Source organism: Dromiciops gliroides, chromosome 3 (assembly GCF_019393635.1).
Source record: "Dromiciops gliroides isolate mDroGli1 chromosome 3, mDroGli1.pri, whole genome shotgun sequence".
Lineage (NCBI taxonomy): Eukaryota > Metazoa > Chordata > Mammalia > Microbiotheria > Microbiotheriidae > Dromiciops > Dromiciops gliroides.
In genome coordinates, this window is record NC_057863.1 from 271,340,563 (window position 1) to 271,357,061 (window position 16,499).

Consider the following 16,499-nt stretch of genomic DNA (forward strand, 5'->3'; position numbering starts at 1 on the left):
ATAATTACACTTTTATATGCTACCTGCTATTATACAGATAGTCACATAGCTCATCCTCCCTCCTAGAGGAGAATAAAACTGTTGCACTGGGAGGCACAAAGAAACTCAGTGGCACAAATGGAAATAATACCATTACTATGCCTATACCCACAAAGAAGTAAAAGCAAACATAAAAGAATTCGCATAGATTTTTAAAAAATATTTATAGCAGATCTTTGTAGTAACAAAGAACTGGAAAACAAAGGGGTGCCCATCAAGTGGGTAATGATGAAGACACATTATGCTACTGAACAAATTATAATATATGAATGGAATGAAATAGTATTGTCCCTTAAGAAATGATGAAGGGGATATCTTTGGAGAAAACTGAAAGGATCTGTATGAACCGATACAGAGAGAACTATTTACTATATTTACTATATTTACTGTATTACTGCATTACTGTAAAAACAAACAACTATAAAAGACTTAAATGGCCTACTATGATTTCAGAGGATAGATGACAAAGCATGCTACCCACCTCAGGTGCAGAATAAGACATGGTCAATGTGATCATTTGTTTTTCTTTACTAGGCATATTTATTGGGTTTATGTTTCTTTCAGTAGTGGGGGAAAGAAAATCAATTTCTGTTCGTTAAAAAAGACAGATTGCTATCAATAGGCAAGACAGGCGAATCACTCAACAATTCCTTGTCTGTTTTGTGACCTATAGTTTTGAGGAATGAATGACACAAATAACATTGTAATTATTTTATTAGCTTCTTTAAATCCTATACTTAATTATGTAAGGTCAATCAAAAACACTTTATTTCTTAGGTAAGGTCTTGCACGATCCCATGGCTTATTTGTAATCATATGTATGTATGTATGTATATATATATATATGTGTGTATGTGTGTGTATACATACACTGCTCTTTAGGAAGATAGAAGCACACTAGTAAAGTAAGATACAGACTTTGAATCTTGTTAAACAGAGGACCCACGGTGTATTATAGAAAGTGTCCTTAATCTTTTTCACATGGCTCTGAGGCTTCTTTATTTTTAGAACATGTTTAACTCAGCAATATCTGTGTAAATATATACCTATTGTGTACCATCAGAAATGTCAGTGACTTTCATCAAGGCTAGAAATTTCATAAAAGGAATATCTTGAAATGCTTTGGCATCATCTAACAGTAGCTTGGAGTTTACCTTCTTATTTTTTAAAAGATGAGTGCAGGTGAGATGGATAATAAGCCCTTTGAGACTGCCTTATCTATTTCCCATATGCTCAGAGGACAAGGCTGGAATATTTGAAATCGGAATCTTTCTGCCAGCTGCTCATCATCTCTCTTGTGCAAATGGGAGGAAAGTGTGTTGTTTTGGTTAGTCAAGGTTGCTTCTCCATCAAATCCTCACTATACTATGGAGGTGACATCCTAAATTCTCAAAGGCTATATGAGAGTTAAATACAAGCTCCAATAGTTTCAACCACCTAGAAATAATAGCTAGCTACAATTCTTTAACATTTGCCAAATACCTTATATGAGTTATCTCATTCGATCTCCATAGGTACCTTTGGTTTTAATCCTAATATCAGTTCCATTTTACAGACAATGAAACAGAGACTAAGAGAAGGTTAACTAATCTGTCCAGGGTCACACAGCTAATAAGTGTCTGAGGCAGGATTTGAACACAACTTTTTCTGACTCCAAGTCTAGCATGCTATTATTACAACATCTGTTGTATATTATGAATAGATAGAAAAGTTCTAGAAGAGTTCAATAAAATCTTCCAAATTAAGTCAACATACACTTGAGCCCTTAGTGACCTCAATGCAAAGGTGGACATAGCAGAATATAACAAAAAGTATGTTGGAAAACCTGGTTCAGGTGTAAGAAACAAAAGAAGCCAAAGGTTTATGGACTATCCAGTAGCTTCATGCTTATGTATCATCCATACTTTCTCCTAAAAAAAGTTAGTAGGCATGGGACATGGAGAACATCCAATAACATCACACACACATGCACACACACACATACACACAGAGAATTGTTTCTATTTTGACAGGAAGCGACTGGTTAACAATATGGAAGTCACTTTTGAATAAGTTGTCCATGGACAGGTAGACTAACAATCTATTAGAACACACATAAAAATCAATTCCATATTAAAGGAAAAAATAAAAATAAAATACAGCTCAAAATTGAGGAAACTCCAATATGATCTATTTAATTAAGCTGATCAAGCTTAAAAATGGGCAATGGATAAAAGGCACAGACACAGACTATCACCATTTCCTAACAAAGTTCAACCAATATAAATCAATAAACCATGGAGGGAAACAAGTTTATAATAAACCTGGCAAGACACTCAACTAAGACAGATGATCCCAAGGTTAATGTATTTGTATCCCTAGCCTGACACAATAGTTGATTTATTGATAGAAAGCCAACAAGCAGATGAAATATTTTAAAGACTGGTAAAGATCTTTATGACACTGCTGCATGTGTGACAGTTTGACAATAAAGATAGGAAGAGCAGCTAGACTAGACCAAGGACTTACAGAGGTGGCACATGCTTGGGAAAGCCATTTGGAAGGCATCTAGGGTTAAAGTCTGAGATCATATAAAAAGGGAGAACACAAAATACCTGGGAAAAATAATAGACTTCATCAGTACCAAAAATAAAAGTAACTTGTCACTTATGTGTCTACTGTCCTATCTTTACAAATTTTTTATTAAAATAACCGATACAATTCACTGAGGGTATCCTTGATGAATGTTTGAGAAGGAAATAGGAAGACTCTTGTAAATGCTATTCCATAACAGATTGTACCTTTGCAGTCACATAATTGACTGAAAGGTGTAAGTTGGAAGTGGCTGTTTGCATGTTGTAATCCTCCCACTTAGACAGTAAGCAACTTGAAAGCATGGAAGATTAATTGCCTTGCTTTGAATCCTTTGCTGTTGTTGTTGTTTGTCCTTTGTTCTCAAAGAGGACCATGACATCAGGGGTGATATCATGATTTGCAGTGAATTGGATTTAAGTGAGGGAGAGCTGTACAAGGTCACCAACCTCACTCTCTCCTCCAGAGCCTTCTGGGTCCAGTAGCAAGATATATATCAGGATGACTGGAGATGGCCCAGGATGTTTAAGGCAATTGGGGTTGTGACTTGCCCAGGGTCAAAGAGCTAGTAAGTGTCTGAGGTGAGATTTGAATTCAGGTTCTCCCAATTTCAGGGCCAGTGTTCTATCCACTGTACCACCTGGCTGCCTCCTTTGAATCCCAATGTACATAGTAACAATGCCTGCCATATATCAGGGGCTTGATAAATGTTCATCAGCTGACTGACTACGCTGTGATTCCTCTCAAAATCCTGAGTGAAGAGAGAAAGATAGGATATACACAAACATATATATATATACATGTGTGTGTGTGAATAAACCTTTATTTTTACTCTATTAAGTTCCAATCAAGGTGGTATGCTGGGCCAGATTCTACACAAAGTGAGCTAAAGTAAATACAGATGATTCCTTGTCCTTTAGGGTCTTTTATAATCCAAAATAAAAACACCAATGCTGTTTTTATTTTCAGCAATCTTAAAATGCCTGAAGATCCTGGACTAAAGATGGATAGAAGGTGGGTTTGAATGTAGTTCTAGAGCACAGGGTACTGCTTGAGGGAAAAGCAAAAGGGCATGAGTGCTACTAGATCCTGGGTTATTGAGAAACAACCTAGATCCACCTGAGGAAGAGGACATCTGTTGGGAAATCCTAAAAGGAAAAGTGCTGAAAGAAAGCAGAGGGGCCGGCCAAAGACAAATATCAGTCCATTTTACAGTTTTTTGCAGACTTGACCCTAAGGTCTAAGGCACCTTGAAAAAGAGCAAATTGTTTTCCTTTTATCTTGTAAAAACCATAAAAGACAATGTTCATCTTCATGACAGGGAGTCGGCCATAATCCCAGGATCAGTGAGGTGGTTCAGGTTGAAGGTACTTGGAATAAGAAATATTTTCCTTTGAAAGTAACACAGTATTATTTTCCAAAGAAAATAATGTGCTCATTTGGATGAGTTCCCTGACATCTTACATGTTACTTTTTGATCCTACAAATTCCTGAAATCCAGTATCCAGGCAAGCTTTCTCAACAAATGCTCTATTCTATCTGACAAGAACACTGCTCTCGTTTTGTTAAAGCTATGAAAACTCAAAAAAAAAAAAAAAGACCAATTGTAATAACATTTTTTTAAAAAACCCCACTACTTTATCCAGTCTTCCTAGTGGCATTTAAGTGCCACTGAAATGTGTGTTATTAAAATACCTTCATCACTGTATACAATGCTTAGTGTAAGGTTAACAAAACAACCGCCAGTAAATTGCACATAATAAACAGTTAAAATAGTCCAGGAAATTGAATGGTTATCTTTGATAAGCAAAGTGTTGAAACACTGCTCTTCATAGTGTTTTCACTGAAACTGTGGCCTAGGTAAACATGCCTTTTAATATACTAGAAGAAACTTTCATGGCACACAGATATCATTTTCAAATACACAGGTCACCTGTTAAAAATGCAGACTCCTAATTTGGGTTTCTCTATGAATTAGTGTTCCATATCTCACAGTCAGTTCACCTACCCCAATTCTCATCCTGCATTTCCTGTCCCTAACTCCTTGCCTAGACATAGCCACTCTCTTCTAGCTTATCTAATTACAGTAGTTTCTGCCTCTATCACCCATTTTGAGTATTTTTCTTTTAAAAAGATTTTCTTTTCTCAAACAAAAAAGGTCTGAACATTAAAATGTAAACCTCTTCTATATTCAACTTAGGTGTTTTTGGAGGCAGTGGTGGGGAGGCAATCAAGGTTAAGTGACTTACCCAGGGTCACACAGGAAGTGTATGAAGTGAGATTTTGAACTCAGGTCCTCCTGACTCCATAGTGCTCTGTCTACTGTGCCACCTAGCTGCCCCTTAGCTTGGTTTTTATAAAAAGTGTATTTCAAATTTATTAAGGTAGTTCTAATACTACATTGTTTATAACCTTTTCTGAACTTGCTTCTAATTTTCTTCTTGGTTTTTTTTTATGATGCATTTATGTTCTTTTCTTTCATTGGAGGTATATTTGGGGAGGGATCATTATCACTAATCATCTTTCCTTTCACCCAAAAAAAGCTTTTCATAGACAGGCAGACAGACAGATAGATAGATAGATAGATAGATAGATAGATAGATAGATAGATAGATAGATAGATAGATAGATAGATAGATAGATGGATGGATATATATGTACATATGCATATGTGTGTATATGCACATATAGTGCATATATATTGTATATGTGTATAAGCATGAATATGGAGAGAGAGAGAGAGAGAGAGAGAGAAGCCACATATAGGCTATGTCAGAAAATGTATGTTTCATTCTGCACCTCTAGTCCATTACCTCTCTGCTAAGAGGTGAGATGCATGCTTCATCATTAGTCCTCTGGACTTGATTGATCATTGCATTGATTAGAATTATTAAGTCTTTCACAGTTGCTTTCCTTTACAATGTTAGTCCATCAATAAGCACTTATTGAATGCTTACTAACTATGCTCCAGGCACTGTGCTAGGCTCCAGGGATAACAAAAGACAACAATTTAACAGTCTCTACATTCTAGCTTGCCTTCTACTGGGAGGTCTGATTGCATTTTAAAGACAAGAGACTCAGTCTTCATGTCTAGTTATGTATTGTAATTGGAAACTTTTTAAACCAGTCTTTCCTTCCCACAACAGTACCATTGTTGATCATTACTTAATAAAATAAGGGTTTAATCTGTGTCTTTCATTTTTCACTAATGACTTTTTAAATTTTTTGATTGGCTTTTGCTTTATTTTAGGCTATTTCCTATAGTTATTGTCTGGGCCCTCTGTGTTAATTTGGGGCTTTAAGGGAACTTTCTGGATGACAAGGTTGAAGTATCTATTTTACTAATGATTAGAAGGCTGGGAAGAGAGCTCTAAAACAAGTGGTATGGGCAGAGAAAAAAGTTGCTTATCACAGGCAGCTGTTTGCCAAAACTGCTCAGAGTTTTCCTAGCTCCAGCTGGATTCTTCAGCACAGCAGCTCACCACGCGGCCACCTTTCAAATGAATCAAAAGGCCCCTGTTTATGCCTCATTTCAGAATGTTCATTGATTCTGAAAAATCTAAGTCCTTTCTCACCAAAAGGAGTGAGAATGAGAAAGATGTGTGCAGAATTCCATTGTCCTTTGATTGGATAGCATTCTCACCTCACCCACTTTAAAATTAAATTTGAAATAGAGTTTGGACAGGCATGGCATTTTCTTCACTGCCAAGATCCACACAATAGACCTTTTTCAACAAAGTTCTTAAAATGCTTAGAAATTCAAGGGTAGTGACTCACAATCCTTTGCAAAGCATGCACACCCATCCTACCATGATCCTGCACTTTAAATCCTTCTGAAACAATACAATATTTTCTCTGTGTTTGGCCAGAGGGGGGAAATATTTTAATTATACCTGTCAACTGACTGAAAGATGCAGGAAGGAGGAAGAAAAGATTTGCAGGCCAGTGACTGCTTATTGTATTCTGGGCAATGGCTGGACATAAAGCTAAGTAAGGCAAGATGTAGGGAGACATGCAAGATAGCTATTTCTGTGGAATCAAGTCTGATGCTCCTTTTGATCAAACTAGAATTGTAAAGGTTCCAATTCCCAGGACAGCCTAAGCTTTACATGTGCAAAAATATGCATATGTGTTGGGAGAGGGTGAAAAAAACAGATTATTGTAAATTTGTATGTTTGGGGCAATTCTCATTGAGGTTATTTTTTTTAATCGATGACCAAAGTTAAATGGTACAATGTATTCCCCCTCTCTGCCCACTCAGTATATAGACACAAGCACACACTTGTACACATTAAAAACTAAGACTTTTGGTTATGAAAGAGGTATGAATGATCATAGAAAAGCCCAGCTCTCACATAGAAACCCCCAAAATACTTTAAAATGATCTTAGGAAGACCAATGACAAAGAAATTTTAAAAAGAAATAGACCTAGTCTAGAACTGCTGAAAAATAGACAGAAGCCAGTGTTGTGTGGTACAGGGACCAGGAGAGGCAGGATGAGTTCAGGTAAACATGAAGTGGCAGTAGAAGTGGAAATGGGAGCTCATACAAGGGAAACCAGCCCAAACTCTGATAACCAGATCGGATATTAGAGAGAGAGGGAGGGAATAAGCACAATGTACCTTCATGAACTTGAACCCAGCCAGTGTACTTGAAAAGTATGGAAATAACTGAGTACCTGGCTGGCCCTATTCTGTCAAAACAGAATCAGCCCTGAAAGATCACTTCACAGAACCCCACCATGCACTGCCCATCCCTCATCAGTAGAAAAGAACAACTCAGTGCCTGGATGCCTGCACCAAGAGGGCCTAAACCAATAAGATCTCCAACATTCCACTTGTGACTGTCAGGGCCACAGCAAGGAAAAGGACCAACTCCCAATTAGGAAAAAAAAAGACCAGACAAGGTTTAAGCCCACTGTGGATCATCAGGAAACTAAGACATAAGCCAGGGATCAAGGCAGGTGATGAGACCCAATACCAACTACACCATCCATATTGGCAGCAGCAAACAGTCACACAGGATCAAACAAGATCGTTGTAATTCATCTAAGAGTGCTGAAGGGGACTAGGCCAAATGTGAAACCCTAATCTAGGAACTGAGATTGAATATGAGTAAAAAGTTTTAAATAACAAGCATTATTAAGAAATATTTTAGTATACTAGAAATTCGAGAAGTAAATCAAGAAGAAAGTAACCCCATAGCAACCACAAGCAACTACTTTCCTTTTTCAGAGGAAAAAAAATGACTTGACCATGAGGACTACTAGACTGGTTAGAAGAAGTGAAGCAGGAAATTAAATAAATGAAATAATAGTTTGGAAGGGAAAAAATGGGGAAAAAAATTAATCATTTAGAACAAAAAGTAGAAAACTTTTCCCTCAAGAAAAGAACTCCCTAAAAAATAGAATAAAGCAAATGGAACTCAATGGATTCATGACACAATAAGAAAAAGTAAAACAGAGTTTAAAAATTGAAGAAAATGAAAAAAATGAGGTATCTATTATCAAAACTGACTGAACTGGAAAATAACTCAAGGAAGTCTTACCATTCTGGAAAACAATTTGAAATCATACCCTCCAGAATCTCAGAACTATGCATACATTTCTTCTAATACAGAGATACCACTACTAGTCATATGCCCCCACTGAGAAGTGATAGAGGGAAAAGACCTAGATGTACAAAAATACCTACAGCAGCACTTTCTTGTTGTAGCAAATAACTGGAAACTTAATGGAGTGCCCTTACTGGGGATGCCTGAACATAGCATAGTATATGAATGTAACGAAATACTATTATACCATAAGTAAAGATGCAAGAGACAGATTCAGTGAAAGCTTGGGAAGACTTCTAAGAATTTGTGCAGAGTGAATTGGGAAGATGGACACATGCATCTTTGGCTAGCATTGCACCTTCAAAAGACTTTAGTTGGCCTCAAACTGTTCCTCTCTCATGGTTGGATTTCTCTTTGGCTGATTTCTTCTTTGCTGGATGGTGCCTAGTGAAAGACATTGCTGTAGGTTCCCCATAAGAGGCCATCTGGGCCTGTGAAGATGGGTCTCAGTTCTTGGTGTTTGTTCTTCTATTCTAGGGAAGGAAGTTGGAGATTACAACCTTGTGAGTTTCAAAAGGTGAGGAGAAGCGAGCCATCTAGGAGTCCAGGAGGTTAAAAATTGAGTCCATATCAGTCAGCCTGGCATTGATGCCCAGAGTATACTTTCAACCTTCAGCACCAAGCCCAAGATAGCTAAGACTAGGACTCATTATCCTGCAACAATGCTGCATTTGGATATAAACTTGGTTGGACCAATACTATGTAGAAACTGCATTAAGTCTAAGCCCACTCTCCCCAAAGACCAAGGAGATACAGAACAGAGTGTGTTCCCAAGGTTTTGGGGGAGAAATGTTTGTTCTTCTGTTATTACTCTATTTTTGAAGTAAATTTCCCCTTTTTAAAAATTATCAATGTCAATTCATTAACTGAAACTACCATACTAGTCACTCACTGGTGGCTAACAGTGGGCGGGGGGACTCAATTGGGAAAGGGCTAGAGTTTTGGGGCTTAGTAAAATATGCCTCAACCCACTTAAGGGTAACCCTAGAACCCTAAGTAAATGACAGTATCATGACTCTGGGACAGTGCGCCCAGAGGGTATATATACAAGGAGGGTTGGCATGGGGAAGGGCAGGGGGAACTAAGCTAGAAAGAGGGGGAAGGAATCTAATGATTGTTTCAAAAAAAAAAGAAAAGAAATACTGTAAATGACATTTTTAAAGCACGGAAGAAAACAGAAAGAAGTACAGAGGGAGACAGATAAGCAAGAGACCTTTGGAACTAATGCATTGAATTTATTATATACTTTTAAAAAATAAGCTGTAAGAGCCTGATGAGGAGCTAGAATTATACCTGGATTTGTGACCACTCTTCCACCCTCTTGGACTCTCTATATTTATAAGAGACTATGGCCATAGTGTTGTGGAGATGGTTTGTAACTATTATTCTTGTTACACCATTTAAATAAATAACTTAAAAAAAAAGTTGTAAATGATAGAGACTTGTGGGTTCATATACAATCCTCTTTTTCTTTTTCTATATATGGAAATGTTCTTAAAATCCTAGGAGAGTCTTACGGACCAGGGTGGTGAGACAGGGAGACATTTGGAACTCAAAAATTTTAAACAAATTAAAATTTGTCTTTACATGTAATAAAAAATACCATTAAAAAGTCCTAGGAGCAGGGAACAACAGTGGTTGTGATTTTCTGGGGGATCAATTATTCTTAAATTATCTTTCCTTGACCTACAACTGAAGGAAATGGAGCTTTTGAACTTGTGAGCTATGGCAAATTGAACTATGGAATGCTATGGATGCCAAGGTGCTTTCCAGACCTTTTGAATTCACAAGGTCATATGCCCCACTCCCTTCACTTGTCATAAGTGAAATAAAGAGTCACCAAGCTTCCTCAACAGTGCTAAGGCAAAGAAGAAGCATCTGAAGCTGATAGACCATTTTGAATACCTACATAACCCAAGTGTTTTCTTCACTCTATAGTTAGCTGACCAGAATCAGTCATAGAATATCTACACATTCTCCAGTCTTTCCAAGGCACCAATCAGTCCATGAAACAGAAACCAAGTTCTTCAGCACCTCCATATGGAGGGTGGGGGTAGAAACAACACTATTAGAAGCACTTTGTACATGCACTATTACACAGTAATCCAATATTACCACTACTTCTGAAAAGATCAAATCAATAAATTGCCCTGTGGTTCCACTATCCTCCCAGAAACTACTCAGGCCAAAGCATCTTTCCAGAGCTATCACTTTCCTGTATATTTTGTCTCCCTCATTAGAATATATTTTCCTCTAAGAACAGGAATTGTCTCTCTTTTGTATTTGCATCTCTGGTTCTTAGCATAATGCGTAACATATAGTTGAAGTGCTAAAAAGGGATGGGAGTTGTTCCCAAAGTGTGACCATACCACACAGGGACACAGGCTGGGAAAGCTTGATTGCTATTCACAAAGAAAGGAGGAGGAGGAGGAGGAAAGAACATTTTCAACCTTTTAAGGTCATAGTTTTAGAGCTGGAGAGGGTCAGTTGCCATCTAATCCAACCTCGTCATTATATAGGTGAAGTTGCTGTCCAGAGAGGTTGATCGACTAGTCCAAGGTAACATGGGCAGTAAGCATCATTGCAGGAATTTGAATCCAGGTTCAATGGAACCATGAGTAGTCTGCTTTCCATTTGACTACACTAACTACTCTATTTGGGAGTGGTGTGGGAAGGGCAAGCTTGGTAATATAGTTACATAGTAATATAATTACTTACTAATTATATATATATGTGAATTAGTCAAATAATTACACAGCAATAGGTTTCTATTTTGTTTTTGCTATTCTTTTCCTTTACATTGTTATTATTGTATCTATTTTATTCCTAGTTCTCACTTCATTTTGCATCAATTCCTATAAATCTTTCCATTTCATGAATTCTTCAGGTTCATTTTGATGCCAGGCAAAGTGAACAGAACCGAGAAAACAATTGCCACAATAAATGCACTATAAAGACAAAAAAGTTTAAAAGGACTTAAGGATCCTAATCAATGCAAGGACCAACTACAACATGAAGGATGCTGTATAACTCATGACAGAGGTGATGGGTCAAGATGCAGAATGAGACATACATTTTTAGTGCTATAGTTCAGTCATTTCAGTCCTGTCCAACTCTTGGTGACTGCATTTGGGGTTTTCTTGGCAAAGATACTGGAATGTTTGCCATTTCCTTCTCTAGTTCATTTTACAGATGAGGAAATTGAGGCAAACAGGGTTAAGGCACTTTCCCAGGGTCACATCTGAGGTGTGTATCTGAGGCAAAATTTAAACTGAAGTCTTCCAGACTCTAGGCCCAGTACTCTATCCACTCTGTCACCTAGCTGCCCTGAAATACATTTTTGGACATAGCCAAGATGGAAACTTGTTTTGCCCAACCATGCATATTTGTTAGAAGGGTTCTATTTCTCTCTTTTTTAAAAATATAAATAATAGCAATGAAAACATGAAAATTTAAAATTAAATTTTAAATAAATGAACAAATAAATTTTATGTTCTTTTTCTTTCTTTTAGTGATTGTGTTAATGGTAAAGAGGATCTAATTAGCAGACATACATTCCAAGTCAGATTTACATAGAAAACATTTTCTTCAAATGAAACAAATTGGCTTTTTGGCATTCTCTTTCTCTCTCTCCCTCTCCCTCTTCCCCCCCTCCTTCTCTCTCTCCTCCCCCCCCCCCTCCCTCTCTCTCCCTCTCTCTGGCTCCCTTGCTCACTCATATTGTTAAGGAGAATGGGCTCTGATGAATCTCTTCTTCCTAATTAATGTAGGAACAAGATTCTGATGTAGAAGGACTCTCTCTTGTTTCTGTTCATAATACTAGAGCCTGAGAATTTTGGAAGTAGGGGCTACTGAAAAGAGTGAAAAATCTTCCCAGTCAAGAGGGGAAAAAAAGGAAAACTTGGCAGAAAAGACAACTTCCCTCTGCCTCTGAATACTACCAGAAAGCTGTCACAAATATGGATAGCATGGAACCTTTCAGACAAAAAGGGTTATTTTACCCAGATTATTCACCTCACATTGCAAGGGGAAAGGAACTCATTTGTACTCATTAAAGGAATGCTGAAAGATTTGAAATGGGATTACATTCTATTATACTCATTGGAATTAAAGACTTATCTTAGAGATCATTCTTATATTTCTTGCCCCCTGCTTCCCCCAAACCCTAAATTAGATCATTTGTATTCATGGCACATTTTAAGCAAACACTGAATAAAACAGTTTGCAAATACACATTTCAGACCCATAGGATTGAGTTTTGAATTTTAATTTTGTCTTGTATGTGATGTGTGGGAAACCCATGCCTCAGACAATAAGTAACAATAAGGGTCAACTTATTCCTTAAGAGAAATTCAAATCCAGAGAAGGTGGGGGGGGGGGTGAAAGAGGGGGAAGGGGTAGACAAATAGGTATATATAGGTGTTGCACCTGAAGCCAAAATACAAAATAATTAAATCAAAGACCATGGGAAGGCAGCTTTTGGAGGACGAAGTGTCCTGACACAGGACCGAAGGCGCCGCGAAGATGGGCCGCCACTTTGGGAACCTGATCCGGGTGAGGCACATCATTTCCTACAGCCTGTCCCCGTTCGAACAGAAAGCCTTCCCCTGCTACTTCACGAAGGGCATCCCGAATATGTTATGCAGGACGCAGGACTCCATTCTGCGGGTCGCCCCCCCCCCCTCCATTTATAGGCTTTTACTTCCTCTATACCTGGGGAACCCAGGAGTTTGAGAAATCAAAGAGGAAGAAGCCAACCGACTTTGAAGAAGAAAAATAAGCTATTCAGAGGGAAATGCAAAAATGTTGGTTACCTGGTGGTCAGCTCTGTGATATAGAAGAGTGTATAAAGATAGTTTAAAGATGTAATAAATTTCACATTTCACACACACACAAAAAAGACCATGGGAAGGTTGGCTGAGTACTCACTGTCCCTAGTGGTTGTAGCTATATTGATAGATGATAGATAGAGAGAGAGAGAGAGAGACAGACAGACAGACAGATAACTATGGATGTACAGTCATAGCTATACCTATAGATAGATATATCCTTATACACATGCACACATACACACTTAACCAAGAAACCTTTTTCCAAGATACCAACAAGTTGTATATTGCTGAAAGACCTCCAATCCTAGGAACCCACTAACTTCTGAGGCTTCCCAGTCAGCTGAACTCTAATTGTTGAGAAGTTCCACTAGCCTAAATCTGCCTCTTTGAGGCATGAACAGGACAGGACAGGACAGGACAGGACAGGACAGGACAGGACAGGACAGGACAGGACAGGACAGGAAAGGAAAGGAAAGGAAAGGAAAGGAAAGGAAAGGAAAGGAAAGGAAAGGAAAGGAAAGGAAAGGAAAGGAAAGGAAAGGAAAGGAAAGGAAAGGAAAGGAAAGGAAAGGAAAGGAAAGGAAAGGAAAGGAGAAATTTACAAGAGATTCCTTTGGAAGTTAATGATCCCTGGATATATTAACATCTTCATAGAAGACAGCAGAGACAGAGACAGATAGACAGAGAAAGAGAGACAAAGAGAGAGAAACACATACAACAAAGAGGAGAGAGAGAGAGAGAGAGAGAGAGAGAGTCTGTCTATTATTTAAGCACCACAACTGCATTTGAGAAAACCTGTATCTATTGTCCCTGGTTCTGTCACCAGTTAAATGAGACAGCTATCCAAATATATGGCTTGATCCTGCAGTGTTTCCTTACTCTCTCTTGACCTGGAATGCTGTAAAGCCAGTTCAAATGTGGCAACAGTATAAACTGCCAGTAACATTTTAATATTTTAGAGCTTAAATGAATCCTATAAATCATTTATTCTCATCCTCTTATTTTACAGATATTGAGGAAATTGAGGCCCATAAAAATTAAATCAATCACCTAAGCTAATTACATAATAAAGCCGGGACCAGGACCCAGATCCTCTAGGTTCCCGACTCTTTTCACTATGTCATACTTGGCTATAGGCACTCTTGAGACTTGATGGGAAATCTCTCATAGTACGCCTTAGTTATACTCAACAGACCTGACAGAGGAAGGCCATGTCAGAGGCCAAAATGGGTGTGGGGTAGTATGGTGGTATGATGTGGGGAGGTCCATTCATTTCCCTAGAAAATGCTTGACCAAACAAGGGGATCTTAGCACATCAGCTGACCAAATTAGTTAGATGTATCTTCCCATTTCCCCTGTAAAGAATTAATTGTGATTTAGAAGCCCCAGCACTGCCTCAGCGCCAGCAACAGTGCTCCACCCACCTCATACCAAAGCCTACGTGGGCCTGGCCAAATTATAATGATGGGAATCTGGGTGAGGGCAGTCAGGTGACCTTCAGCATGTGGAAGCTGGGAGGCTGACTGTTCTACAGCCATCTGTTAATTCTGTCAATCAGGGCTGTCAGCCAATTAGCTTCAGGCTGTGTGTGTGTCCACCCTGCTTCCTGGGAGAGACAGGGTTGCTGGTAAGGAGAGGGGAGAAGATTCACCATTCTGGCATTTTAGCTGGAGAGAGACAGGACACAACTGTGTGCTCTGCTGAGCCCCAGGTGGTGGTGTGATCACAGGTCATATAATTTTCCTTTCCCCATTCCCTTTTTTCCTTGTCCTTAATTCTACTAATCTTACTTGTGTTTTTAAGTTCATTCTTGTTAATAAACCCTGTTCTGTTTTTGAAAGAGGCTGTTAATTTTCTTCCCTGCCCTAATATTTCGTCGAGCCTCCTAACACTCCCCAATTAAAATTTGGCCCCTACACCCCCTTGTACTTATGTCAGTAACTTCAACCTTTTCCTCTGTTGATCTTCCTTTTGAGATTTGAGGTTAAAAGCAGATTCATCCATCTTGGACAATTGACAAAATCTCCTATGGGACCAATATTGGACAAAACTGTTCAGTAGGCAAAGTCATCTTTGGTCCACTCCCTATCCCTCATCACCCTCCATTTCAGCTATCTATACCCAGGACCCAGACATCTATTTACTACTTACTGCCTTGATGTTCTTCTCTAATGTGTGCCTTACCCAAGACTTACCCAGATAGTCCTCTTTATGCTTTAATTTTAACTGTCTTTCCTAAAAAATTAAAGCACCTGTCCAGGCCACCCCATCATTCCCTACTTCATTAGGATACCACTTTTTCCTAGTTTTTTTTGTTCAACTGTTCCACAAACATTTTTTAAGCAAGTCATATGCTAGGGTAAGGGAATTTAAAATGGAAAGATGAAACTTTTTGCACTTCAAGGTGCTAACATTCTAATTAGGTATAAGTACCTCATTATAAATATATTTTATTCATATTATATACATCTATAAATAAATTATGTAAATATATCATAATATAAGTATATTAGAGGTCAAGGTAGGTAAGAAGAGGTACACTCAGGACACTACAAGAAAATATAGAGAAGGAGAGAACATCTATATAGGGAATGAGAGAATACATAGAAGTAACCAGGGAAAACTACACACAAGATCTAGTACCTAAACTTAACCTTGAAAGAGGATAAAGATTCTGAATAGAAGAGATGAGGAGGGAGTATATGGCAGGGATGGTGATGGTTTACACCACAGCATGGAGGCAAGAGGTTCCAAAAACAGTAATTTGCAATTATGCTCCCAAAGTCACTTAACTGTCCATGGCCTTTGACCCAGAAATACCATTACTAGGTCCATACTCCAAAGAGATTTTTAAAAAGGAAAAAAAGAGCCATATGGGAAAAATATTTGTAGAAACCATTTTTTGTAGTGGCAAAGAACTGTCCATCAGTTGGGAAATGGCAAATATTCTATTGTTCCATGAGAAATGTCAAAAAATACAACTTCACAGAAACCTCAGAAGATTTATATGAATAAATGAAAAGTGAAGTGAGGAGGACCAGCAGAACAGTTTGTACAATAACAACATTGTGAAGACAAACAACTTTGAAAGACTTAAGAACTCTGATCAGTGTGATGACCAAGCATAATTCTGGAGGGCTGTTGATGAATCATGCTATGTTTCTTGTGAAAGAAGTGATAGATTCAAAATACTGAATGAGACATTGGATACGATCAATGTGGAGATTTGTTTTATTGAACTATGTATATGTGTGTGTATATGTATGTATATATTTTTATTAGGGCTTTTTTTCTTTTTTCCAATGAGGGTTGAGTGGGAGAAAGAAAACAAATGCTTGTTAGTTTAAGAAATTTTTAAAAATACTATTTTTAAAAAGAGTAGTTCAATTTGGATGGAAAGGAGAGTATGTGAAAGAGGCTGGAAAGATAGTTTGAAGCCAGAAA

The 16,499-nt window shown here is 38.0% G+C and overlaps 1 protein-coding gene and 1 pseudogene across 7 annotated transcripts in view; one reads left to right on the top strand and one right to left on the bottom strand.

The window, feature by feature from the left end:
* Positions 1 to 16,499, bottom strand: part of EVA1C (eva-1 homolog C) — an 87,314-nt gene that overhangs the window by 56,645 nt on the left and 14,170 nt on the right. The gene's annotated exons all lie outside the window — the stretch shown is intronic.
* On the top strand, positions 12,748 to 13,003 carry LOC122751895 (annotated as a pseudogene).